The sequence below is a fragment of the Mustela putorius genome, unplaced genomic scaffold, assembly GCF_011764305.1.
Source record: "Mustela putorius furo isolate JIRA1106 unplaced genomic scaffold, ASM1176430v1.1 tig00003898_pilon_pilon_pilon, whole genome shotgun sequence".
NCBI lineage: Eukaryota > Metazoa > Chordata > Mammalia > Carnivora > Mustelidae > Mustela > Mustela putorius.
This window is the reverse complement of record NW_025422047.1, coordinates 18,372,656-18,400,647: the sequence shown is the minus strand read 5'-3', so window position 1 is coordinate 18,400,647 and position 27,992 is coordinate 18,372,656. Positions and strand designations below refer to the sequence as shown.

Genomic DNA, 27,992 nt, shown 5'->3' with positions numbered 1-27,992 from the left:
TCCTTTTGGGAGTGATGGAAATGTTCTAGGATTAGGTAGTAGTGATGCTGCACAATCTTATGAATAAACTAAAAACCATGGGACTGTACACTTTAAAAGCACGAATTTTATGGCAGGTGAATTGTATCTCAGTAATGTTGTTATTTAAAAACTGATGGTACATGCCAAAGAGCAAAGGAGCAGACTTTTAAAAGCTCCCAAAAGGCCTAAGCTTGGACCATATGAACAACAAAATAAAAAATGAGAGCATTGGATTCTAACCTATGGAATAGAATAAATATCCAAGAGTACATACCGATATGCAGGAAGAAAGAAAGAGAGAGAGAGAGAGAGAGAGAGAGGGAAGGAAGGAAGGGAGGTAGAAACAGCCCTACCTTACAGTAGAATTCCAATTTCAAAATGTAGGAATGATGGTAATAGTCCCCGCTAGGCAAAATCACAGTAATAATCCCAAGTGAGAACCACTGATGAATACTAATAGCAGTAGTTGAAAGTATGGTAAACAGGACATGTGCAAAATCTCACAGTATTTGGCACAAGATGCCCATCAACTTAAAAAAGGAAAATAATAACTCTACATCAGAAAAACCTGACAGACACTTCCTTAAGTAAGAAGTCCAAGTTGGCATCACGGGATGGGTGGTGGGGAGGTCACCTGGCTAACTCAGGGAGCAGAATATGTGACTTTTTTTAAAAAAAAATATTTTATTTATTTGTCAGAGAGAGCAAGTGTGCATGAGTGGGGCAGAGGCAGAGGGAGAAACAGGCTCCCCAAGGGCTCCATCCCAGCACCCTGGGATCATGACCTGAGCCAAAGGCAGACACTTAACCAACTGAGCCAGTGGTATCCCAGAACATGTGACTCTTGATCTTAGGGGTCATGAGATTGAACCCCAAGTGGGTATAGAGATTACTTAAAAAAAATTCTTTAAAAAAAAAGTTAACATCACTGTTCATAAGTCATATTAACATCATGTATCCCCTTACATGATGGGCTGACAAAAACATGTTTCTTTGATCTAATCATAAGAAATTGTCAGACAAAATGAGAGACATTATACAACATAACTGACAAGTACTCTTCAAAAATGTTAAGTTTGAGAGGACCTGTCACTATCAGAGAAAACTAAGGAAACGTGACAACATAAGCTCCTGAGTTAGATCCTGGACAAAGAAAGGAACATTCGAGCGGATGTTCAAAAATCAACGTTCAAAAATCAAATTAGGTCTGTAATGTACCTAAAAGTATCATGTCAATATTAGTTCTCTAGTTTCAATAATGGCACTATGGTCAAATGGGCTGTTAAAATTAAGGGAGGCTGGATAAAGGGTGAATGGAACTTTCTGTACTGTTTTATCACTTTTCTGTAAATCTCAAATTATTTCAATATAAAAAGTTAAAAAACTCTGATTTAAGCAGCTATTTCTAAAGTTTTTTTCTCTGAAAGTCAAGTTATTTTTCTCTGAAAGTCAGTTGTGGATTCCTTCTTTGCCTTATAGGTTGCTAACAGAATAATGTGAAAAGCATTAACCCCGTGACATCACAGCGCATTGCTTTGGAAACCTCAGGTTTTTAACATTTTCCTGGTCACAGCTCCTTAGTTATATGCACTTTGGCCAGCAGGTGGCAGCACCCAACCAGGTTCTTTTCCGCAAAACGCCGGAAGAAGCCCGAGATTGCAAAGAGGGAGGGAAAACAGGCCGACCTCCCCGACCCGGGAGCTGAAGGTAACAACGTCATTATTCGATGTACAGTCACTAAAGGGAGATGCCATTTTTAAGGACGCTTAAGTGATGAGGCAGGGAGGAAAGAATTGGTAAACAGTGATGTAAGGCTTGGAGGCAAAATTAACCACCCCGCCCTATCCCCACCCCGCCCCCACCCCAGCCCGGGGCATCAGGAAGGAGCCCAGGGCACTGCTTCCACGGGGTGCTAATGCCACACTGTTGAAAGAATAACCAAGGATGACTTGCAAATTTAAACTTTCAAAAGAATGAATTACAAAGAAACGATAATTATCAATATTATAAGAAGTTTAATAAGGTTTGAATATGACTGTGAGCAACTTGGAGGGCGGAGGGGAGGAACTATAGACCTGGAAGAAACTCCACACGGTTCTCTGTCTCTCTCCTCCTCTGTCTCCCCACCCCAGAACTGCCCCCAGCAAAGTCTGACGTCGGACGCCCTGATCTCAGCCGTCTTTGCGAGCTGCTGAGCGCCAGGGAGAGACATGTTTAAAACAGCACAGCCAGCAAGCGCCGGAGCTAGGAATGAAAGCTAAGACTTGGGATAAGTCCAGTCCTTCCACGGAGCGGAAACCAGGTCTGAGCTCCTGCCTTTTACAGCAAGTGAGTGGGCTCGAAGGGACCTGGGAGGCGGGCTGACTTCGGGAGTGGTGGGCACCAAGGGTGCCCGGAGGAAGGTGAGCTGTGCTAAGCCGAACCCTCCCCCACAGCGGTTCGGTCGTATAAAATATGTATTGTAATGTTTTAGAATTCTGAGTTTCCTAGACTGAGGACTCCTGTTCCTTGTTCCACACCACCCCACCCACCTAACTTTTCCTTCTCCCATTGAAGTGGGAGGGAGGATAATGGTTGTGAAATGTAAAACCCCAAGCTTCTGACCAGAGCTTCCTGCTACTTCTGAAGCTTCTCCCAGAGTGACCTCAATCACTAGGCCTGAAACCAAACAAAACAAAAAAAGAAATCTATTTAAAGATATCCCTTCTACCACTTCTAATCCATAGCCTACTGCTAATGGACAGATGGGCATTGTGGTGTCGGCTCAGAGAGCTCCCCAGCAACATTCAAATACTCAGTTAACACTCAGGGCCTGGCATCCTCAGACATCCCTTCCCCCTTCCCACCCCCCTAGCCCATTCATCAAAGCCGCAGATTGGATGTGTAGAAGGACACGGCCTTCAGCATCAGCCAGGCCCAGCAGGGCTCGTGGGTGCCAGCCTTGAGAAATAGACGACTGACAGAGATGAGCTTAAAAAGTCCCAAGGGGAAGCTGTTCCTGAGGTTCTGGTAGAGGCCCAGGTGGGGGGGGGGGCAGCGAGGGGGGACCACTGCAGGCAGCTATATGAGTGTGCGAGCCACAGGGCCAATCCAAACCAGCCCTCCCAGGGACCCACCGGCTTTGCCTCTGCCTTCCCTCCTAACCCAGAGTCCTTGCAGTTCATCTTGACCCACAGTATATCAGGGTAGGCCTTTCGTGCTGCTTGGAGCTTCTTCCCACATCTGCGGCTGAATGTGACAGGATGTGGGTAAGAAGGCTTAAGTACTGTGATGCAGGAACCCGGAGCTTTACATAACACAGGCGCCGCTCAGCTGACGGAGCAAAACTTCATACAAGAACGCACTGCCCACAAAGAAGCAACTCAGAAAGACCTGCATGGCTGTCGACATTTCCATTTGCTGAAATTTCCTCTCCACACACCTACCCGCCCCCACCCCCCCACCCTCCCAACACACACACTGGTGTCCAGGATGACACTTGGTTTTAACCAGAAGGAAAATAAAAATGTCGCACAGCCTTGCACCCTACCCTGACCTGACAACCTTCATCTTATATCTTAAGAACTCAAAGTTTCGGCGGGCGGGGAGCACAACACAATTTGCTTAACTTCGGGGTACCCTCTTTTTAAAATGGGAACTTTTTTTACAGTCAAAATAACGTTTTCTCATTGAACCAAAGTTAAATTACCTAATTACATGTCTGAATATACAATTCCCAGTTAGAATTTCTCAAATTGTCAGTAACGTCCTTTATAGTTGTTCGTCGAAAGTGGATCCCAGGGTTTCCTGGCTGGCTCAGTCAGTAGAGCATGTGACTTTTGGTCTTGGGGTTTGAGTTCAAGGGGCACGTTGGGTGTACGGATTACTTCAAATCTTTTTTAAAAATAAAGAGAGAAAGAAACTAGGCTCTAATAGCAGGAGCACACATCACACCTTTTTTTTTTTTTAAGTCTTGATTGTCTCTTCATCTGCAACATTCCCTTTTCTCCTGCTACTGGCTCTTTGGGGACTAGGATGGGCTGATTAGTAGAATACCAGCCTCCTGGTGATGACATCCTGTGGATGGAGCTTAGCTCGTTTCTCTGTTCCTTAAGTTTCCTGTAACCTGTATATTAGATCTAAAATAGAGATTTGGGTTAAACATTTTTAAAGTGCCAGAATTCTTAGTGTATTTTATAAAATGGAGAAAGCGTCTCACAGAAAGGCTGAAGGACATAAATGACAATGGCATAGAATATAGCCCACATATCAACTGATTGAACACATGTATCTTAGTCTTATGAAACCCAAAACCCACTTACTTGTTACATGGACCCGAGTCTACTTACAGGTCTACCTTTGGAATCTCATAAGTCACAAACAGGAGCCCTGACACGGCCTGGAAGAAATCCCCATAAAACAAAAATAAAATTAAATTTAAAAAAAGAAATCCCCATAAAAGAAATTAGGATATTTAAGGAAACACCTGTTTTTTTCCTTGGGAGCAAGATCTGTCTGTTTCCACTTTCTGAAGCACAGCGCTAGCCTGTCCCCCACTGCTGGTTCTGATCTCAGTCTACCTGTTCTGCCTGGTCCTTCCCTTTGCCCAAACCCCATAACTGACAAATCAAGAGTAACAACAGAGTATCCAGTTGTAGAAGAAGTAGAAGAAGATGGGACTTTTGAAGTTTTACCTCGTTGTCAAAGTTTATAAGAGCCACTAATTTTAAAACTTGACCCCAAATCCTAAATATTTTACCATGTTTTGTGGAATAAGGAATTTGTTCTATGAACCTGTGACCTACTCAGAGAAGCCCCTTTAAAGTGATCTCAGCTATTTCTTCTGTTCAAGGAAATGCAGAACCTCTGGATCATCTTCCCCACCCCCTCCCAAGTTTTTTGGTAAATTTTTTTTTTAAAGATTTTATTTATTTATTTGACAGAGATCACAAGTAGGCAGAGAGACAGAGAGGGAAGCAGGCTCCCTGCTGAGCAGAGAGCCCGATGCGGGACTCGATTCCAGGACCCTGAGATCATGACCTGAGCCAAAGGCAGCGGCTTAACCCACTGAGCCACCCAGGCGCCAAGTTTTTATTTAAGAAATCTCTTTGCCAGGTGTGGTGCTTGACCTCATGACCCTGGGGTCAAGAATCACATGCTAGTCTAGCATCCTAGTCCCACCTAGTTTCCATCCTAGTCCCACCAGGCCACCCAGCCTCAGGATCATCCATAAGACAGGTTAGCTTTGGCCTGTTGTTAGGATCATGGACTATGGAGCAGCAGCTGGGAAGGAAATGCTCCAAGTGCTAAGTAACCCTCAGATTAAATCAATCTATCGAAAGCAAGGAAGCAAAAAAAAAAAAAAAAAAAATGGGGATTGGAGGGACAGGAGGAGCCACAACTCTAGGTAAGAAACAAAGGGAACCGCTCTAGAGGGACACCCATCTGTCATCTGCCTGACTCTGATAAGTATGACTGCAGAGAGACTGAAGCTATGGGGGAAGAAAACTAATTTTAATGTATAGCCTTGTGTACCATCAGAGCTTTTTTTTTTTTTAAAGCATATGCATGTAGGACTTTCTTTTTTTTTTTTTTTTAAGATTTTATTTATTTATTTGACAGAGAGAGAAATCACAAGCAGGCAAAGAGGCCAGCAGAGATAGAGAAAGGGGGAAGCAGGCTCCCCACTGAGCAGAGAGCTTGACGTGGGGCTCGATTCCAGGACCCTAGGATCATGACCTGAGCTGAAGGCAGAGGCTTAACCACTGAGCCACCTAAGTGCCCTGCACATAGGACTTTTTCAACAACTACAAGGTTTTTGTTGCTGCTGTTTGTTTCACACATTGATGTATGTTACCATTCTTGGGAGGATTTGCATTTTCACTTGTCTTCTTGTCTACTTGTTCACTTGTCTATAGGCATCCACCAGAAAGAGAATTTTAGGTGGCTCTTTGTTAGAATAGGGAATGTATTTTTGCCCAGGAGAAAGCCTTTCTCAATTCGTCTGAAATTTCTATGACAGCTCAAGACTGTCCCCACTATGCTTCTAGGGAAATTGTGTGGTGGGCCACCCTTGTGTTTAAGCAGTTTTCCAGAAGCAGAATGCCCAAGTCAGGCAGCAGTGGCTGTGGCCTTAACTGCTAGTCTTCAAGGTGAAGCCCCACTCTCCCTCAGCCAGAGCAGAGAGAGGTATTTTTAACCTTGGTGTTGGCTTACACAGAGGTTCAGGTATTCTCTGGGGCGTTCTATGAGACAAGAAAGCTGAGCTCCAACGCTTAGACTCATTTGCCCTACCTCAATGTGCTGGTTTTATGCACCTTGGAGGATTGGACTATAAAAGCTGTAATAAGTGAAAACTATTTATTACGGTTCCCCAGAAACCCTTTGGATATCATATTTCTTTTTGTTTCTGACACAGACGTGCATTGTGGGGACAGGCAGCTCACCCCACTACCTCCCCCACCCCCATGGGGAAGGGGATAGAAAAATTACCTCACATCACCTGCCTTAACTAGACCAGGAAGAGAAACCAGTTGTGGGTCTATTACAAAAGAACTAGAATTACAGGTAGGTTATTTAGGTCCTCTTCAGAAGGTGGCGTGCGTTAGTCATAAGATCTAATAGCATGTGCATGAGACAAATCAAGTCAACAGGAAATTGTCGTGTTTTCATGAGGTGAAGACAGATGTTGAAATATGTGTGCGACACAGAAAGATTTGTAGGAAATTCGGGGATTTCGTTTTTTTTTTTTTTTTTTCATGAAATGAGTATAAAGGGATATCGATTTATTAACAAAGACATATCACTTAAGTAAATAGATATCCCTCCATATCACCGGCTATGCGAGTGCTGGGCTAGAAAGCAACTAGTCTGGGCCTGTTTGTGGACAATTGTCCCTTCCCTTAAGAGAAAGGAAGGTAAATGTAAGCAGCCTGTGAGTTTGTTTCAAATACACACAATCACACACACACACACACACACACACACAATAGGAAGACAAGTCTGTAGAGACCATCAAAATTCCGATTACAAGGCTACATCATCTTTTAATGTCATGGCCTTTCAGAAAATGGAGTCCACTGAAGAATCTACATCAAATTTAGTCCAGTTTTTTGGGGGTTTGCACTGACCTAAGAATCAGCTCGCTCCTAGCATTATTCTCTCAGGTCATAGCTAAGGAAGAAGTGGCCGGTCCCGTATCACTAACACAGAACGCCCCCAGTTAAAGACAGGACATGTAACATACAGTTTACAGCTGACCCTCTTGTCCCAGACTCCAAGTGCCTGCTTTGAACCTCTCCAGGAGCACCTCAGAACTGGAAGGGAAGAGACCCACATCCAGATTCCTGAGTCACCCCAAAAGGTGGCCTTGGTTCCTTACTCCTCTCAGCATGCACGTCCCTCCATCCCTCACCCAATTCTCCTTCCCAGCTCCACCTCCCTCTTCTACCTTTGCATCTTTCTTAGCGTTTTAAAAATCAAGACTTAGGGGAGCCTAAGGTGGGCTCATTTGGTAGAGAGTGTGACTCTTGATCTCAGGGTTGTGAGTTTGAGCCCCATGTTGGGTGTAGAGATTACTGTAAGAAAATAATAAAAATCAAACTTTAGAATAACAAAGGATTTGGGAGCATATGGTTATATAGCTATTAAATCTTTATTTTCTGCTTAATCCCTTTTATTAGTATATGACATGGAAATTTTTTAATTTATTTTTTTGTAATCTCTACACCCAACATGGGGCTCAAATTCACGACCCCAAGATCAAGAGTCACACACTCTTTTTACGGAGCCACCCCCCACACACACACAACATGGCACAATCAATAGAAGAAACCTGAAATCTCAGTAAATTTAAAAATCAGAATTCAGGGCAGCTGGGTGCTCATCTGGTTAAGCAGCTGCCTTTGCCTCAGGTCATGATCCCAGAGTCCTGGCATCCTTCTCCCTCTACCCCTGCCCATACTACTCCCCCTCCCTTGTGTGCATGCACATGCCCTGTCTCTCTCACAAAAATAAATAAATACAATCTTTAGAGATCAGAATTTATTTTCAGATTAAATCCCCATATTGTAAGTGCCTCCATGTGGTTGCAGTCTAATATCTGTAGCTACACAGACTTAACTAAACAATCTTAGATCTTCCGTCTTGCTTCTTACTTGGAAGAGGAATCTGGAAATCATTGCCAAACAGGCTGCATGAGTCACAACAGGTGACTGTATTTTCCTTTCTGGTGTGAGGCATTGCCAGATAAATTTAGTTTCTATTATTTTTGCTGTTTCTCAGGAAGAGCAGGGTTTGCAAAGTACATTAGAATGGCTGATCTGATTCACTTCAGTTTTCGTTTCCTTCGGCGGTGTTTTCTGACCAATAATGGAAGGTCTTTTCACTCACTCCTCAAAGGCTGTCTATGAATCTGGCCTCAGACGTGAGGGTTTGGTAGCTAAAGCACATCTGGGTCACTTCCTAGTCGCACTCAACTCCGTGGTTCATGTGGTCTGTTTGGTGTAGTATGGGCAGCTAAAAGAGTTTTGGTCCTTTGTTTTTCATTTTATATACACTCATTTCATAAACATGAAATGTGGGCCTACGGTGCTTTGGGGTGCCTTGTGAGCTGTGTGAGAAGTGTAGGATTTGACCTCTGTTTTCAAGGAAATAGTCGGTGACTAATTCTAAATGAATTACTGAGTGGCAGTAAATGACATCTATATAATGCTAAGGTCTTAAGGAGGGAAAGGATTGCCACAGGAGAAGGTCACTCAGGACAGTGTCATAAAAGAAGAGTTAAAGTGGTACTTAAGGAAGCGGTAGAATATGTAGCATTCCTAACAGCCTGGCTGACCAGAGGCCCTGCCTAGATGCCCCCACAAAACAGCTAGATCTGCAATGAAACGTATTTTCTTTGCATCAATTAGCTTGTAGGAAGTGAGGGACATTTCCCAGGGACAGAGATTAAAATGCGAGTGCTGAAACCAGGGTGATGAATAATCAGCACACAGGAGGCAAGTTGCAGGAGGCAAGTTTACCCTGAGGGCAAATCCTAATGAACTGCACTAGGGAGCTTCTATTAGTCCACTAGGCCGCCATCATGAAATACCACACACTGGCTGGCTAAAACAACAGAATTTCATTTTTTCACAATTCTGAAGTCTAAAATTCCAAGATCAAGGCACCAACAGGGCTGGATCCCTCTGAGGCCACTCTCCTTGGCCTGAGGACTGTCACCATCACACTGCCTCTTCACATGTTCATCTCTGTGCTCTTGCCTCCCTTGGAAGGGATCCAGTCCTATTGGATGAAGGGCTGACCCTGATTGGATTAGGGCTTCTGCCTAATTTTAAAGCTATCACCTTTTTAATGAGCTTATCTCTAAATATGGTTATGGGTTCGATCTGAGGCACTGGGGATTTGGGATTTCATCACGTGAATTTGGGGGAGACAATTCCGCCCATAACAGAGCCTACATCTTGTGTCACAAAAGTGAACCTTAAACTCTAGATTAAGCCAAGGATCCTGGAAGGGGCCAAATGGTCTCTGAAGGCAGTGGCCCCTGCCTGCAGATAAAAATGAAAGTTTCCTCTGAAAAAGCAACTTCAGTTTAGACCCTGAGGGTTCCTATAGGTTAAGATCAAATATTCACTGATTACCAAAAAGATCAATAAGGAAAAAAGGCACCATGAGTGGGAATCAGCAAAAACCTTCCTCGTAAGTCACCACTATGAAGAATGAGGACCCTCCAAACTTTAAATACTAGAATTACCAAATAAAGGCTATAAAATAGTAATATAGGAAACATCTAAGGGCTGTAGGATTTCTTTTCCTTCTTGGTCACGCGGTTCTGAAGAGCGAAGAGGTAGACCAGACGAAGAGTGGTGGGCAGCAAAGCAAAGTTGATCGAGTGATAAAAAGCGACAGTACAAAGCAGAAAGTACAAAGTTTAATGAGTGATAGATACAAAGCTCCCCAAACGGGAGGGACCCTGACAGGGTTGCCACCAAAGTTTCCATGTCTAGGAGTTTGTAATGGGCTTGTGGAGGGAGGGCTATTTTAATCTGACTTACCCTCCCTCACCTGGCATCCAGTTAGGTTGTTATCTGCCTGTCATGTGGGAACGTGTGGAGGGGTCCTTCCAGGGTGGGTGTAAAATCCTTTTAGGGTGGTTTCCCCTTAAGGCAGGGGCCCTCGACTCTGCCTGCCTTTCTTCCAACTATCCTTCATGGTAAATAAATAAATGTTGGAATCACAAAAATGGGTGGAAAAACAATAAAAAATGATGGGGCTGAGTGGAAAAAGAAACACATAGAACTTTTAAAATAAAAAATATAAGTACAGAATTTTTAAAAACTCAATAAAGAGATTAAATAGCAGATTAGAAACAACTGAAGCAAAAATTGGCTAACTGAAAGCAAGAGCGTCAGAAATTAACCAGAATGTAGTGCAGGGAGCAAAGATAAGACAGAAAAGAGGAAAATGTTTAGCATATGCCTAATTAGAGTCTCGAAAGGGGAGGTCTGAGAAAATGCAAGAGAGGCAATATTTAAAGAGATGATTGCTGAGGATTTTTCCAGAATGGTGGAAGACAAGAATTTAAAGATACAGTAAAAGCAATCTATGCCAAGAAAAGTAATTTCTTAAATATCTAAACCTAGTCACATCATAGTGAAATCTGCAGGACACCAGAGATGAAGAAAAAATCTTTTCTCAGAGAGAAAGGGCAGATCACCTACAAAGGAATAATACTTAGAATGACAGGAGACCACAGAATAGCACTTTCAAAGTCCGAGACAAAACAGCTGACAGCCCAGGCCTGTGGATCCATCAAAACCATTTCCCAAGAATAAGAATGCAATGAAGATGTTTTCAGATCAACCAAACTGAATTTGCCATCCTTAAGCCTGCAATAAGAGAATTTCAAAATGATCTTGTCTTCTCTAGGGCTCCCCCAAAGTAAGTCTTATTAAATGAAAGTTGATTTGAGAGGTGATCCCAGGAAATATTTGTAGGCAAGTAGGGAAGTGAGACAGAAAGTAAAGGAGGCCAGAAAAGGTGCATTGTCAAGCAAGTCACCACCATGAGCCACTGAAGCTTCATCCCACTGAGGAACCCCGGGGCCAGTGTCAGATGGAGGAGGCCAAAGGGCAGGAGAGCCGGGGTATCCGCCCGTCCCTTCAGAATGGGGTGCTGCTCCCAGGAGGCATTATTCCTCCACATTCTTGCCTGCACCCGGCAGGAGCAAAGGGCATGCAGTAGGCAGACCTGCAGATGCCAAGGGTTGGAAGCAGGACTGGTTGAGGGGATACCGAAGGGCCACTGGCAAAGCCTACCACCCATGGACTGCAGGAAAACTGCACTACAGTTGTGCAAGGGGAAGTTGTGAAGAATAATGAGCCCCTAGGCTAATGACATGTGGATCCATCTAGACAGATGCTGTTAGCATAAAATGAGAGTATTAGCATCGACATCGTAGTTCGACATGAGACCGAGCAGACATGAGACCGAGCAGACGTGACTGAAATGGTGGCTACTGGTATACATTAGAGTCTGCCTCACTGTTAGGGAGAGGGAATTAAAGGTTAGGAACCCTGAGTTTCCTTAAAAGAATACAATTTAGCCAGTTGTCTTCATGCGAGGAGGATAAAGGTATGTTATCAGAGGTGACCTGATGCAAGGGCAGCTGGGCTTACAGCTTGGAGCAGTGCCAGCTTCCAGAAATGGCTAGCTGGCTGGCAGGGGAGGAGCGATGGCTGAGAATGGCTGGAGGTAAGGCAGGGGAGGATGGCGGCGGGAGAACCCTGAAAACCTAATGTTCTATCCCGCAGGACAGGGGTTCCGGGATTTTTCATCACACACATCATCCATTAGTATTGTTTGAGCTTGTACACCTGTATGTAATATTCATACACTATAAACCATATACTCAAAAGGAATTTTTGATGAGCCAGATAGCACTGATCTAGATGAGTTAAATATGCCTTAAAAATCGTTCTTAATATTTGTTCTTAAAAACAATAATTTAAAAAATTTATGTGAGCGATAAGCTGGACTTACACAAGATGGGTATATTTTGATCTCTGGTTTTAGTGGCTGTCGTGGCTTATAAAAGATACCTGGGGGTGGGGGTGGCGTGCCTGGGTGGCTCAGTGGGTTGGGCCACTGATCACTGATCCAGTCGTGATCCCAGGCTTTCTGCTCAGCGGGGAGCCTGCTTCCTCCTCTATCTCCTCTCTCTCTCTCTCTCTCTCTCTCTGCCTGCCACTCTGCCCACTTGTGATCTCTCTTTCTCTGTCAAATAAATAAATTAATAAAATCTTTTAAAAATTAAAAAAAATTTTTTAATTAAAAAAAATAAAAAAGATACCTCAGGGGCACCTGGTGGCTCTGTCCTTAAGCATCTGCCGTGGCTCAGGTCGTGATCCCAGGGTCCTGGGTTTGAGCCCCACGTCCTGGGGCTCCCTGCTCAGCAGGGAGCCTGCTTCTCCCTCTCCCGCTCCCCCTGCTTGTGCTCCCTCTCTTGTTGGGTCTCTCTCTGTCAGATAAATAAATAAAATCTTAAAAAAAAAAAAAATCCCTCACCAAAGTAAAGCAGACTGAGGAAGAAGTGTGCTTATAAATCACGATAATTATTATTTCTTCAATCCTACACACTCATTATGCAAGCATTTTTATTGAAATTCAGCTAGGAAATTTCCATGTTCTCTGATTTCAATCAGTGGTGATAGCATACTAATCAGAAGGGGCTGATTTACAGGGTTGGGGTTTTTTTGGTTTTGCTTTGTTTTGTTTTTTTTAACAAACAAGTGCTAATCCCATTGAAATTCTTCATCAGAACCATATTTAAACAAATTAGAAAATTATGCTTCTGAATTTTTTAAGCAGGCTGTGCCAGGAGGCCCCTGCAGCCATGTGGGTAGGAGACTTAAGGTGCTGCAGTCAAGAGGTAGGTATGGAGAGAGGGGTCAGAGAACAAATTTGACAGGATTTGGTAATGGCCTATGAAAGGGGAGGGAACAAAGAAAAGTCTGGGATTATGAACCCCTGGATTAGTGGGATTCTTTCAGGTTGCAAAATGCAAGAAAATAATCAAAATACCTCCATGAATGGAATTAGATTATAAGACTACATGGAAACCTGAAGGGGACTAGGAACCAGCTCTGTAACTGCATTCCTGGTTTCACGAAAATGTCACTCATGAGGGCGCCTGGGTGGCTCAGTGGGTTAAGCCGCTGCCTTCGGCTCAGGTCATGATCTCAGGGTCCTGGGATCGAGTCCCGCATCGGGCTCTCTGCTCAGCAGGGAGCCTGCTTCCTTCTCTCTCTCTCTGCCTGCCTCTCAGTGTACTTGTAATTTCTCTCTGTCAAATAAATAAATAAAATCTTTAAAAAAAAAAAAAAATGTCACTCATGACATTTCAAATGTGGCTCTCGTAATCCAGTATCATCTCAGGGCTCAGCTGAAGCCCTCCTCCGTGGCCAAGTTTGCGACAGGTCTCCAGAGCCTGCCATCACTTGTTCTCTCTCTCCCACCCCCAGTGGACTGACCCCCCCCCCCACTTTCCCCATCCACCTCACAGTTCCTGCTTTCTCCTGTTTTTTACCACCTCATGATTCCTCTTTGCTTTTTTCTCCGTTTCTCTGTCTCATTCAACACCAGTTCACTCATTCAGCATCCCCTCTCTGCCTCTCAATTTAAAGTCTCAAAGGGAGAATGTCTGACTGGTCCAGTCACCACAGTGCTGGCCAGAGGTCTCAGGTAAGGCCAGCCATAGGTCACTGGCCAGCCTTCAGATGGCTGTCTTCGAGCAGATGTGCACCTGGGGTGGTGGATCATGTCTCCATGGCACAAATTAAGGCCTCTGATGCAACCTGGGTTTCTGAGGAAGCAGCGGTGGGCGTGCAAATAGGCTGTGGACCTACAAACAAGCTGGGGTTTTGCCTACACGAGATGGTTAATGAGTCCACTGCTGATAGCTTCTGTCCGTTATAGCCTGGGAAGACAGGAAGATGGATGTTCTGGATGTGGCTTATCATGAAACTAAGACCAGGGACTGCATATTTGTATTTCACTTCACGCCTGAAGCTTTACTTCAGGTATAACATAAAATTACCTAACTGATCTGTGCCACAGTTTTCTCATCTGTAAAATGAGTTCAACAAAACCTTATCTCATTGGTAGGCTATGAGAATTGAATCAGTTAATATATTCAAATCATTTAAACAGTACCTGGCATATAATTATCATAACATGAATAGTTGCTATTTTACTTTCAATCATGAGTTAAACTCCAACTACATACCCCCATCCATGCATCGTATCTGCCATTTTGGTCTCTTGATTTTTAAGTTTGGCCTCTGATTAAATATTACCTTGCATTGTTTTTTAATTATTTCCTGTTGCTAGTCTTGGCTCTCTGATATGATTTTTATACTTTAATATGTGCAAAATAAATGTTTCCTTATTCAGAATTTTGAAACTATTCTTTGTTTTTATTTCACAGCCTATTCTAAGACTTCTCTTGTCTGATAAATCAGAGGGTCAAAATTCTGGGAAAGGAAATAATTCTTAGCATAATAAATACTTTTTAAAATTTTCTCCTGTTCTTATTTTTGTTTCAAGATATCTATTATATTGTCATAGTTTTTTTTTTTAAAGATTTTATTTATTTATTTGAGAAAGAGGGAAAGAGAGAGAGAAAATAAGAGCAGGAGGGAGGGGCAGAGGGAGAGGGAGAAGCAGACTTCCCACCAAGCAGGGAGCCCAACATGGGGCTCAATCCTAGGACTCTGGGATCAGGACCTGAGCTGACGGCAGACACTTAACTGACTGAGCCACCCAGGCATCCCATATTGTCATAGTTGTTGTTGTTTTTAAGATTTTATTTATGTATTTATTTCACAGAGAGAGAGAATACAAGCAGGGGGAGCAGCAGAGAGGGAGGGAGATGCAGGCTTCCCACCTGGCATGGAGCCTGATGCAGGGCTCCATCCCAGGACCCCAAGATCATGACCTGAGGCATGACCCAAAGGCAGATGATTAATCCCCGTATTGTCATAGTTTGATTGATTTCCCTCTGAACAAGGTCAGGTTCCCTGGAACATTTGATATTATCATTGAGAGATGAAGTAGGTGTTACATGTTTATTGAAAGTGATACACAAGATTGACTCAGAAACCAGGAGGCATATGTTGATGTTTTTCGCCTCAGTACTCTTACTGGCATTGGTACATACTCGAACTTGATTACTGGCTCAAATGAATCTTTTATGCAATGATCAATAGTTGGTAGGATTTGCTTCAAGTGTTGAAACCGCAGTGCTCCACTCTATTTACAGATGTACATTTAAGCAAATTTTCATGATGTCCTTGTATTTTGAGATTATATACCCCAACTGTGAGACATAATCTACATGGCAACAAGCCAGTGGATACATTAACCAATGGATCCATCCCTCCTGGGACATGACATCCTTGAACTGAACCCCAAATTGTCCCTATCAATATAATGATCTTTCGTTGTTTCACCTTGCAGGACTCTGGTTTGGAGCTTGTGCAGGTCTCTTCTCTTTCTTCTCCCTCAGAGGGCAGTCACTGAGCCAGAGAGTAACCCACAGACCATCCTGCTTCTGCAAAGCCCTGGCAGAGAGAGACAGCATGCATGCCTCCCCACTTTCCCTCTCACATGGCCAAAGTCGCCTGCACAATTGCTAACCCTCGCGGCTCCTTCTTTTTGCCAGAATTATCACTGAGTCAGTCAGAGGGTCAGGTGCTTTCCCTCTTCCCACTAAAGCGGGCACAGGTCAGATGTCACTATTGATGAGAGAGAGGGAGGCAAGGAATTTCAAAGCAGATGGAGGCAGGGCATATGTTTCCAGATTAATATTGCAGGGGCTATGGAGGTGACACATTTAACAGAGATATTTCATTCCTTCCCATCTTGACACCAACCTTAAAGTCCTTTAGATCAGTAATGGTAGCCACCAGTACTGATAATAGTAGAAGGCTTCTTCTCAGTATGTATGCCCCAGGATCTCTAACACCCAAAATAAGGTCAGATGGAATCACAGGGCCATGACACCTTCCAGCAAACTCAAATATCCACAGTCACAGAATGTGCAGAAATATAAACATGTGACCCTCCATGTCATCAATGCAGCATTTTCTAAGCCAAAATTGTGTGTTCAATATAATTCTGGGTGCTGAAGAATTATCAAAATGCACAAGAGATTTTTCCTGTCCTAAAGAAATGTATAATCTCATTATAGAGCTGAGGCAAGCAACAGGAAACAATTTGAAAACCATGCAAGATAACATTTAATCAGAAATTGTAACTTAAATTAGAGAGACCAGAATGGCAGATAATAATACATCTTGGGATATGTGGCCTTGAAAGAAGAATTACTCTCCCTGGACCTCAATTTCTTTATTGGTTTTTGTTTTATTTTGTTTTTAGGTAGGAATAATTAGGAGTAATATTAATCCCTTATTATCTGTTAAATGATTCTGTGATGGACCCATGTAATACAGAATGTGTCAGCACTTTAAAAAATTCCGAGGATTCATGGGGCTCCTGGGTGGCTCAGTGGGTTAAGCTTCTGCCTTCGGCTCAGGTCATGATCTCAGGGTCCTGGGATCGAGTCCTGCATCAGGCTCTCTGCTTGGCAGGGAACCTGCTTCCTCCTCTCTCTCTCTGCCTGCCTCTCTGCCTACTTGTGATCTCTGTCTGTCAAATAAATAAATAAAATCTTAAAAAAAAAATTCCTAGGATTCAAATGTAGGACATCATTATTATTACTGTAATTATTGCCATTATGACTATTCATAGAAGACTTGAAATTCAGGAAGGGAAAGGGATCCTGGTACTCTGGGAAGCATATTCAGAGAAGGAAGTGTCTGAAAACCCGAGCCAGCTCTGAGGGATGAGCAGAATTAAGAAGGGGCGCAAGCAGGATTGGAGGGGTGGCAGGGAGAACAGTGTCTGAGGCAAGGAGAGAAGTGTGAAGGATATGAGGTCAATCAGGTGCCTGTTTGGCTGAACATAAGGACTTATGCTTAGGGTGTGAATAGGACACATCCAGGGCACTGACCCAGGGCAGACCTCACCACCAAGCACAAGTCCCACAGTTAGAAAAGGAATACGTTGGCATTTCCTTTGTTCAAGACTGGGGGTTTAGAAAAGAAATACTTGTGGTTTGCTTAGAAAAAGCAAAGTCTACTTATCAGGGCAGGTGTTCAGAGAAGTAAATGTTTTGTTCTAGACACTACTGGCTGGATTCATGCTACCTGTATCACTGTCCAACATCACTGCTACCGCTGCTCCCCAATTTCTTCCTGCTACCAGTGACCTCATTGATGCCAACCAATGGCCATTTGTCTTTATCCTTCTTGACCTCTGCTGAATCTGTACCTGGTCCTTACTCATGCTACATGTTCACAGAAGGCTGTATTGTCCACTCGGTGCTGGGAACAATTCTATCCCTGATTCCCAGGCAAATAGCTTCAGAATTCTGCCTGAAATTTAAACCACTGAGATATTTATACCTGTAAACCAGTCTTTCCTTTCAAAACACAAATACATCCAAGATGGCTAAGGAGGGCTGAGACTCACACTTCACTGTTAATGATTTTAATAAATTAATTTTCCTCCCACCATCTACCTTCGAGCTGTGCTGAAAGAATGAAGGAATGCTTGCTTGATGAGTTCAGGAGGAAGGAAAGGTCATCTGGAAGACAAGGAAATCATGCAGGAGGGCTTTGGTCAAATTAAAAGCAGAATGAGGATATCTGAAATCAACCTAATTTTCAGACTTCTGCCAAAACTCAACCTTACTCATGTACACATATCTAGGGTCCCCTTCCCGCCCCTCACACCCACCCCAGACTTTTCTTTCCCTGACAGCCCCAGAATGCAGAAGGGAGACACCCTTCTTTCCTCAGAGCAGCTCCAAATAAGAATAAGTATACATTATTTTCTTCCCTCTGAATAAGACCACAGGGTTCTCAGAAGGCAGTCCTTGGCTCCTTTTCAGGACTGATCTCAGCGTTTCAGTTGCAAATGCTTAACTGCAACTTCCATCTGCCTCCCCTGACTCCCCAGCCAGGAGCCACAGGGAGTGAATGTTACCTAGCTATGCCCTGATTAAAACTTGGGTTCATATAAAAATCTAACTTCCAGGACCCAACTGTTCTAGAATGTTCTTCTGCTGGGATAAGGCTGAATCACATTGAGAGCTGGGAGAACACTTCTCTCCTTCTTCTCATGTTCCATCATTGACCCCTAGAATAGTAACTTCTGCCCAGACTTTGTCCTCTCTAGGAAAGTGAGAAAGCACTCCCAGCTCTGCCTTTTGGGGAGGAGTGACTGATATGACCGGGGAGAAGAGTAAAGGTCACATTGCTTGCTCGATCCCTCTGGCTCAGACCTGCTGCACCATCTCTCTGATTTTGTTCCTATGAAGCAAGTGGATCTGGATGGGGGTGCAGGCCTACTATCTGGAGGCTGATGTCTCTCTAGGCCTCCTCCCTGAGTCTGATAGGTAATAAGGGTGGAAACTCCCTTCCCTGTAGAGATAGGTCAAGTATGCTCTGCAGAACAGCTTTTCCTACCCATAGGTAGAGCTGAATTCCTACATGAACCTGGGTAGTAGTGGGGTTGTCTAGTTCAGCTTTACCATTAATTTAAAAATGTGGTTTTGTTCCCATTAGTTTTGCATGTGTATTTCTCAATTGATTCCAAATGAAAGGGGAGAAAGCATGTGATTGATTGGGTCCCTAAGATTTCAGTGGTGTTTCAGGGAGACTTGCTTAGCAAAGCCTTCTACCCCCTTGCTTCTCAGTGCTCTCTGAAGAGCAAGAACCTATTCTGATATACCTTTTTTTTTTTTTTTTAAGATTTTATTTATTTGACAGAGAGAGGAAGAGAGCAATAAGTAGGCAGAGCCCAGAGGGAGAGGGAGAAGCAGGCTCCCCACTGAGCAAGGAGGCAGACATGGGGCTTGATCCCAGGATGCTGGGATCATGACCTGAGCCAAAGGCAGACACCAAACCTACTGAGGCCCCCAGGTGCCCCTGATAGATCTTCTTAGAGATCTAGCCCCCACCTTCACCTCTATCCTAGTCTTCACCTCCATCCCCATTTGAGACCTGGGGTTTGTCAAATGTGCTTGGTGGGCTGGTGCTGGTGATGAGGACCCAGTCACCTTCCAGTTACATCGTGTCCTGCTCCCTGTTCCTCAGGCTCTGATTTGGGGCACACTGGATTACCAAATGCTCTAAGGGCCTGCAACCCAAGATACACTTAAGTCTACATGGTTTCCCTGCATAGTTATCAATATTAAGAAATAGTTGGCCATTTAAAAAATTTACCATTTACTATTCACTCTTTTTTAGGAAGAACAACACTGTGGGAATTCTATAATTTATTATTTATCAGTAGGAACTTTCATAAGAGTAAATATTGTTATCTTTCAATCAAACTTCTGATGGATTACCTTTGAAGAAAGACACATTCTTATATTACAAATGTTTCTTATATTACAAGTTTAGAATAGTAACTCTAGAATTCAATTACATTGTCAGAGTTATTTGGCACAAACCATTATTGCAATGTCTCATAAAAAGCAATGAGATGAAAAAATAACCATTGTTTTTATGACTGGAATATTGGCTGGCTGGTGTCATGGCCATATTCCAATTAGAATAATTATATTCCATCTCTATATTTCTATCTATGAATCAGCTGGAGTGATTTGTAATAGGAAAATTCATGTCTCGGACTTTTGAGGTCTCAGGCTTAGTAAAATCCCACCCCATTCCACTCCAGAAGTGTATTTTAAAAATTAATGATAGGGGCGCCTGGGTGGCTCAGTGGGTTAAGCCGCTGCCTTCGGCTCAGGTCATGATCTCAGGGTCCTGGTATCGAGTCCCGCGTCGGGCTCTCTGCTCAGCGGGGAGCCTGCTTCCCTCTCTCTCTCTCTCTCTGGCTGCCTCTCCATCTACTTGTGATTTCTCTCTGTCAAATTAATAAATAAAAATAAAAATAAAAATTAATGATAAAACATTTTTAATAGCTCTATTTTGCTGCTGACCAAATTCTCCACCTTAAAGGCTACAGAATGACATCTATTTGCATGACTTGAGATAACATAATATTCGAAAAGGTATTACACATTTTTCTAAGCTATGTTGCTAGAAGATATTACTATTAACATTTCTAAGCAAATATGTTCTTATATGTGATGCTTAGAGCAAATGCTTCAGTACCTGCACTATTCTGAACACATAAGAATAGGTGACAATTCTGTCTGAAAATATCTGAGAGTGTTGCTCCGTCATGAAAAATCATACAAGCTAACAGAAATCTGAGATGAACTATGTCAGAAGTTTCCCTCCTGGCCCCACCAATAACCCAGGAGTGAAAAATTTCTTATCTTCTGTTGCCTCCTTTCTTTTTTGTTCTCCCCTATCTCAGTAGTTTCTAAATACCACAGAAACTTCCCTATGTGACCTTCCCAGTTGCTGTCTCCTTTTCATTCCTTTGGTCACAACCTTGTCACCCTTCACTGAATTTTTGTGAGAGACTTCTAATAACCTCAGTGTCCATTAGACCCAGGCATGAGGGGCACATGTCCTTGTCCTCTTCTGGCTGTGCCCTTCTCCACAAAGCGAGCATACTGTAGGGCTAAGGGACATAGAGTGTATGGGCCTCTATTTTTACTCTTGCCTGAGCCTTATTAGCATTAGCAAAAGGCCTGTCTAACTGGCCTCCCTATGTCCAGAATTTTTCAAGATGAACCTTAGAGCCTCTGGCTCCTCAAGCAGAGAGGGGAGACATCAGTGGTATCTTACTTGGGCTTTATTTCTCAGGCTCTTTGGAAATGTGCTTCCAGCTTTTGCCCTCAATTTTGTGGGCAATATTGTTTCATTTGCAAAGAGGTAAAAAAAAGAGAGCAGCTAGTTTAAATGACTAACTGCTTGGGTGAGTCTATCAACATCCCAAACCAATCAGATTACTGAGGAGTCCAGAGTCACACTTCTAGGAACGCAGAGAACTGCATCCCAGCAGAGAGCAAGCAAACCAAACACCACAGACATTTGCGTAAGCCTCCCGTAGTACCTGACCTTTCTTGACCCTCACAACTCCCCTGGTAAGGCAGTAAGGAACAGTATCATTCATTTGACAGAGGAGATAACATGCATGGAGAAGGGGAGTTAGTAAGATGCCTAAAATTAGACAGCTAATAAATGGCAGGGTATCCCAAGGCTTGACTCCAAATTTTTGCCTCTAGGAGGTGCAGGATCCAGACTTACTCTAAGATCATATAGATGTGCTTTTTATACTTGCAAAAACAGCTCTAGGAAAGTACATTTGGCTTCCAGCTCTGGTCTGACACTGGCAAGTGTTTCTTGGGGAAGTTGTTCCAGTAGAAGTAGGCCTAACTTTCCATCTTTAAGATAAAGGTGTTAAAGTGGATGATCTCTAGGACTTCTTCCAGCTCTGTGATTCTTTTAGTCTGTACCTCAGATTGCATTGGACCTTCGTGAAAGTGGCCCTGGAGCCTGCGCCATACCACTGTGTTCTATGAATGAGTCTTTGTCAAGTGGCCCCTGGTGTCCTCCATCCTCCTTGGTTCATCAGATCCTGGGGCACCAATTCAATCAGAAGTTAGACATGAACGCTGGGCATGCAATGGCAAATCAACAGTCCCTTTTTTGTTGCTATTCCCAAACATTAAAAAAAAAAAAAAAAGATTTTATTTATTTATTTGACAGAGACACAGAGAAAGAGGGGAACACAAGCAGGGGGATCAGGAAAGGAGAAGCAGGCTTTCCACTGAGGAGGGAGCCTGATGTGGGGCTCAGTTCCAGGACCCTGGTATCATGATCTGAGCCAAAGGCAGACACTTAATGACTGAGCCACCCAGCCACCCTATTCCCAAATATTTTTAGCGGCAAGACCACAGGCAGTACTTCCCATAGGATGCTTGTTCCAAGGGATATTAATAGGATCTCCTTGAAAAGGGAATCTTCCTGTCACTTGGCTAAACAATATCAACCAGGTTTCCTTTGTAGACACCCTCTAATACTTACAGGGATTATTAATTATTAATCTTCAGGGGGAAGATTTCTCACCTCCAAAAGCTAATGCTTAGAACCTAGCTTTGGAAGACATTTGGGGGAGCACATTTAGGATCCGAGGATTGTTGCTAGCACCTCAGAATTTATACAGACCCAAAGCAAAATGTAGCTTTTGGTGATGACTAAATGAGATGTAAGATGATGAGGTTATCTGTTTGTTCCCTAATAAACCCAAAGGCAGGAATTTACCTGCCTGCATGTCAGTTCTTTGACTACACCCCTAGGAGATGATTTACTTAATGCAATGCCTAATCAGATCTGTCATGGTAATTGGGGGGAATGATGCTGGTTGTTTTAAGAGCTCCACGAGAGGTCTGTTGAAATCGAATTCTGGACTGGATGAGATCCACAGAAGGAAGTGTCCTTATTATTTAATGTTCTTATTATTTACTCCTCATCTTTTGAATCTAAAACAGCTTCACTCATTTACATTTTTTTTTAAAGATTTTATTTGACAGAGAGAGACGGAGAACAAGCAGGGGAACTGCAGGCAGAAAGAGAGAGAGAGAAGCAAGCTCCTGCTGAGCGAGAAGCTCAGTGCAGGGCTGGATCCCAGGACCCTGGCGCCTAAGGCAGAGGCTTAAGCAATTGGGCCACCCAGGCACCCCTTATTTACTTTTTTATTTTTTAAAGTAGGCTCCAGGCCCAACATGGAGCTTGACCTCACAGTCCTGAAATCAAGAGTCTCATGGTCTACTGACTGAGCTAGCCGGGGGGCCCCTCATTTACGTTTTTCAACAAACATGACACCTAAGCACTTCAGCTATTTTTGGAAGTCAACTCTATCCCTGTGGCAGATTGCATTTTCTGAAGATTCCTGCAATAATTCCATCACACATACTCTTCTTACAATGACCCCTTGAGCCAGATTATAAAGATGTTGTGCACCCTTGCTCTCTTCTTTTGCGTTGCTCTCTTGTGACCCTCATTTGTGGAATCCGGCTACCTTGCTGGAAGGACGTCTAGATGAACGTGTGCAGAGAGGCCACACTGAGAGATCACGTGCATGTGTGCCTAGTCAGTTACCCACATCGTCCGCCAGACCTGTGAGTGAAGATGTCTCTATGGGATTCCAGCCTTTAACCCATTGACTCACTCCCCTCTTCTTCCCAGGGGCAAACCTGGAATCACAGAGCGGAGACAAGCTGCCCCCTCTCTGCACAGTCAGAATTCCCAATGCCCAGAATCCATGAGCATTAAAAAATGGTTATTTTTTAACCATTTCAGGGTGGTTTTTAGGCAGTCATAGTAACTAAACAACCACCGAAGGATAAAATGTGTTCCTGCTGAGGAAATTCGAAAGAACATGTCGAAAAAGTTTTATTTCATGAATCTTTAGAATTTGAGATTTATCATCCTTGTGTCTTGGACCTCTTTGTATTAGAGATGTTTGGATTCGGTACCAAATCACCAGCATTTTAGCATTTGAGTTTCTCCAAATCAGAATTTGTTTGTCCGAAAATGCCCAGGAATCCTAAAATTGTTAGTATATGCAACCCGATGTCTGGATGCCTTCAGGGGCCTAGCAAGTGAAAGAAATAAACCAAGTAGAGACTTGGCCGAAGGGAAACAGGAGGGTTCCAACCAAATTACTATGGTGTGATTTGTGATATTCACAATATCACAATATTCACCAGCAAGTGACCTGGTCCCAACTTCCCTTCTGAAACTTTTGAGGAAGCCCTGTTGGCCTGTTGCAATCCCTGACTTACGCCAGATCTCTTTTTCAAGCTCCAAAGGACACTGAGAGTCCTAGGACACCCCCAGAATCTGAATTCTTTTGATGTTGAAACATGGATTCAAAGGTCATTCTCGAATTAAACTCACTGAGCGTGATAAATATGCTAGTGCCACAGGGCAGTCTTGATTAAACTCCTCAGCAAAAAAATTAGTCTGAGAACTAGAAATGGGTCATTTGCTCCAAGGGATCCCATCAAGTTTCTAGGAATAAATCATTTTATCAATTTATAAATGTGGCTTGGAGTCTTGAGAACTCTGGGCTCTGTGACTGACAGTTTATCTCCCCCACCAACATTTCTGAAATGCACATTTATAGCCAAACTGTGAAAAATAACAATTTTTTTTATGTGTTTATTCTTTTAAGATGCATTTTCAATCAAGTGAATGTGACTTTAAGGACTGTCTTCCCTTCTAGACAGGAAGCCTCCTGAGGGGAGGCTTTGCCTGTCTTGTTTGTCATATTGCCCACATTCAGCACCGTGCCTGGCACATGTCAGCTACACAATAATACATAGTCAATGATTGAACTGTATCCCATTTATTTAGTCCATGCACATACAGTAAGCACCCACTGTGCGTAAAGTGTTAATCTTGGAGGTGGGGTAATGTTATGAGCAGTACAGGCTCAACTTTGCCTTGGGACACTTAGAATTTAGTGAGGGGAGGGAACTGGAGAAATACCCAAGTAAACAAATAAACTCAATAATTTCAGGTATTGCTAATAGTTATGAAGAAGACAAAACAGTGTTCTGGTGATTGAGGGGGAAGTCAGGGTTATCCCTTAGAAAGACTCTTTTTATTTTTTTTTAGATTTTATTTATTTATTTGAGAGAGGGAAAGAGAATGAGCAATGGGGAGGTCAAGGAATGAGAGAAGCAGACTCCCTGTTGCGCAGGAAGCCGAATGAATGCGGGCTTAGTTTCCAGGACCTGGAAACAAAGCTGAAGGCAGACAGACACCCAGTGGACTAAGCCATCCAGGCACCCGCCCCTACATCCCCCACCTCCACCACTAACACCCTTAGAAAGGCTCTTATCAGTGAGCTGACTCATGGATAATGGGGAGCCAGATATTTATATAAGGGAAGAACAGTAATAGTGGGATGAGTGTTCCAGTAGCAGATATAATCAGTGCAAATGTCCTGGGGTGGAATTTGTTTGGCTTTTTTAAAGGATATGTTACATTGAAAACACAGTATAGCTGGACCATAGTGGAAAAGGGTCACATGGTAGAGGATAAGGTGGAGATGCTGGCAGGGGCCAAGCAGGGAAGGCCTTAGAAACAACAATAGAGAGGGATTCCAGGGGGTGCAAAGCAGCAAGCTGTAACAAGAGCCCAAGGAGCCTGTCTGTAGTGGACCTAAAGGAACATGTAAATAACACCTACCTCAGGAACAGAAACCTCACTAGCTACAGCTGCAATCTTACAGGTGCTCTTCTCAGCCCAGGACTCTGAACTTGAGGACACCTGACCTCACTGCTGCCTTTCTTTGGGATCAGCTGCCAGCAATATAGCACACCAGAGCCTGATGGGCCACTCACTAGGTCTAGAAATTTGGAGTTCTGAGTTCTTGTGCGCCAAATATCACTCTGATTCAACATCATTATCATGATCACAATAATAAACAGCCCCAAATGCTTTACTCCAGATAGAATGAATCAGACCACAGTATCAGGAACCAGCCTTAACAACAAAGTTATTTGGGGTCGGCCAGGTTGGGACAGTCCAAGGGCCCCCTCCTTCAACAAACCAGTCCTCAGGCATCCCCCCTTTAAGGACTTCCCTCTTGGCTACTCCTCCCACAGACTCCTCCCTCTGCTTATTTATGCCAGAAGCAGCAACCCCTTCGGGTCCTCACTGCTGTCTCCAGACCCAGACCCTCATTTGGTCTTCATGGCAGAGAATGCTTCTGGCCCCGTGGGACAGACTTAGGAGGTATGTGTCTGGAGGAAACGGGGCGTGGAAGGGGGATGAAGGTGTATGGGGGCACACGGTGGGGTGAAGAGGTTGAAGAGATTAAGCAGGACAGAGGGCTCAGATAGTTTTGTAATCGGGTGAGGTAAGCGAGCTCTGGAATATTCAAGGGAGAGAAAGCAGAAATCAGGTGCAACCTTGGGAGAGGTGAACCGGGCCTGTCTACATTGTGATGTGAAAAGGTCACATGAAAAATAATCCATACCTTGTCATTTTGTAATCAGTAGTTTGGTCCTTTAAGAGAGACCAGAGAATTTGAGCCTTGGGGCAAAGTTCAGCAAATACATGAAAAATGTTATGTGAACTTTTCAATTCAAGTAGTAACTGCTTGGCTACGTGAAGTCTGATGATTTTGCAACGATAGGAGACCAGCAAGAGGCATGCAGGTTAATAAATACTGGAAAAGGAGCTCCAAGCGAGTTCCCATGCCAGATGTGAAATTTCAAAATAATCAGTCACAGGGTTTGGGAGCTCAAAGGGAATTTAGACATCCTCTAATCTAGAGGAGGCAAAACTGACCCACTTGCCTAGACAGGTTTTGTGTCATGAAGGCCAACAGGTAGGACATGCTGTAGAGACAGTCCTCCCCACTCCTGGACGCTCACGTCCTGTCAGCCAGCTCTACGGGATTGTGTGACGTGGTTGAGCCCCGGAGAACTTGAGGTTGTAACCCCTGTGAACTAACAAACCTCTTTTTGTCAGGGAGAAAAGAAGGCTCCTCTATGATATATATTTTTTAAGATTTAATTTTTTATTAATGAAGTGAGAGAGAGGGGGAGAGTATAGAGGAAGAGAGAGAAAGAAGCAGACTCCTCACTGAGCAGAGAGCCCCACATGGGGCTTGATCCCAGGACCCTGAGATCGCAACCTGAGCCAAAGCTAGAGGCTTAACCATCTAAACCACCCAGGCACCCCCCTCTATGATACGTTAACACAACTGGATAATACTGGGGTAAGTGGCCTAAGGTTTAAAGTGACAGGCTCAAGCAGCATTTGCTCAGACGACTGGAATAGGGGGGAAAAAAACGTATCATTTTAAATTGGTGCCACATTATTTCTTTCCAAAACAGTTCAACAGAAACTGTCTCTTCAATCCCGACAATGCTGTGGGGTGGATTTTATAAATATAACTATTCCCACTTTACAGATTGAGAAACAGAGTCCATTTTAACACCCACACCTTGATTCAGAAAAATCCTCCGAGCCCTGAGGTGTGTTATGAAGTTAGTGTGATAAGCTAACATCACAAATCCTGAACTGCAAGCACAGGTGTCCCTGTGGTTAAAAACAAGATCTCCTAAGATCTCGTGGCGCCTGGGTGGCTCAGTTGTCAAGCATCTGCTTTTGGCCCCACCTCTGGGCTCCCTGCTCGGTGGGAAGCCTGCTTCTCCCCTTCTCACTCCTCCTGCTTGGGTTCCCCCTCAGCTGTGTCTCTCTCTGTCAAATAAATAGATAAAATCTTAAAAACAACAACAACAAACAAGATCTCCTCACGTGCTTTAGTTCACCAGGAATCATGCTTTGGTTCACCAGGAATCGGAGGTTTAACTTTCTGGCAAATGATACAAGTTCTAAGGACCTCTTCTCCTCTCTCTTCCCTGTCTTTACATCCCAGGAATGTCTTCCTTTTTCTCAATTCCTCTTTTTTTTTCAAAACAAGAAAATTAGTTCCTTTTCTGTTTTTGATTTTGTTTGTCCTTTATAATTATGGATTGTACTGATTAGTTAGCTGATTATACTTTAGCATACATACATTTGCATGTTTCTGTGCCGCCTGGCCAACTATTTGCATTTGAAGACTTTATCATAAATGAAATGCTTGGCTGTTTAAACAATTAAAACTCTCAGTGAGGAATTTATTTTGGGTGGGAAGTGGGACTCTGCCAGCTTTGACTCCCAAGGCTAGATGGAAAGTATACTTGGCTTAGCTTTTGGAACCTAAAAGTCCTTCTCCCTTCTCCCCACCCATTTTCTGTTGAGGAAGAGGGGATTGGAATTCCCTCTCCTGCAGTGAAAGGTGAAGATTTTGGAAGGAGTCCCATTCCCCCAAGCTGCGGAAAGCAGGATTGATCTTGAGCCTAGGCTCTGGGCTCCCAGCCGAGCAAGGAGCCCAACAGGAGACTCAATCCCAACACCCTGAGATCATGACCT

The 27,992-nt window shown here is 43.6% G+C and overlaps 1 long non-coding RNA gene across 1 annotated transcript; it reads left to right on the top strand.

Moving 5' to 3' along the window:
* The first annotated feature begins 1,665 nt into the window (after nucleotides 1–1,665).
* LOC106006086 lies at nucleotides 1,666–25,825 on the top strand. Its single transcript, XR_001179958.2, has 3 exons — nucleotides 1,666–1,728; nucleotides 2,154–2,349; nucleotides 25,700–25,825. It is a non-coding gene; the product is annotated as an uncharacterized LOC106006086 (long non-coding RNA).
* Nucleotides 25,826–27,992: the final 2,167 nt, after the last annotated feature.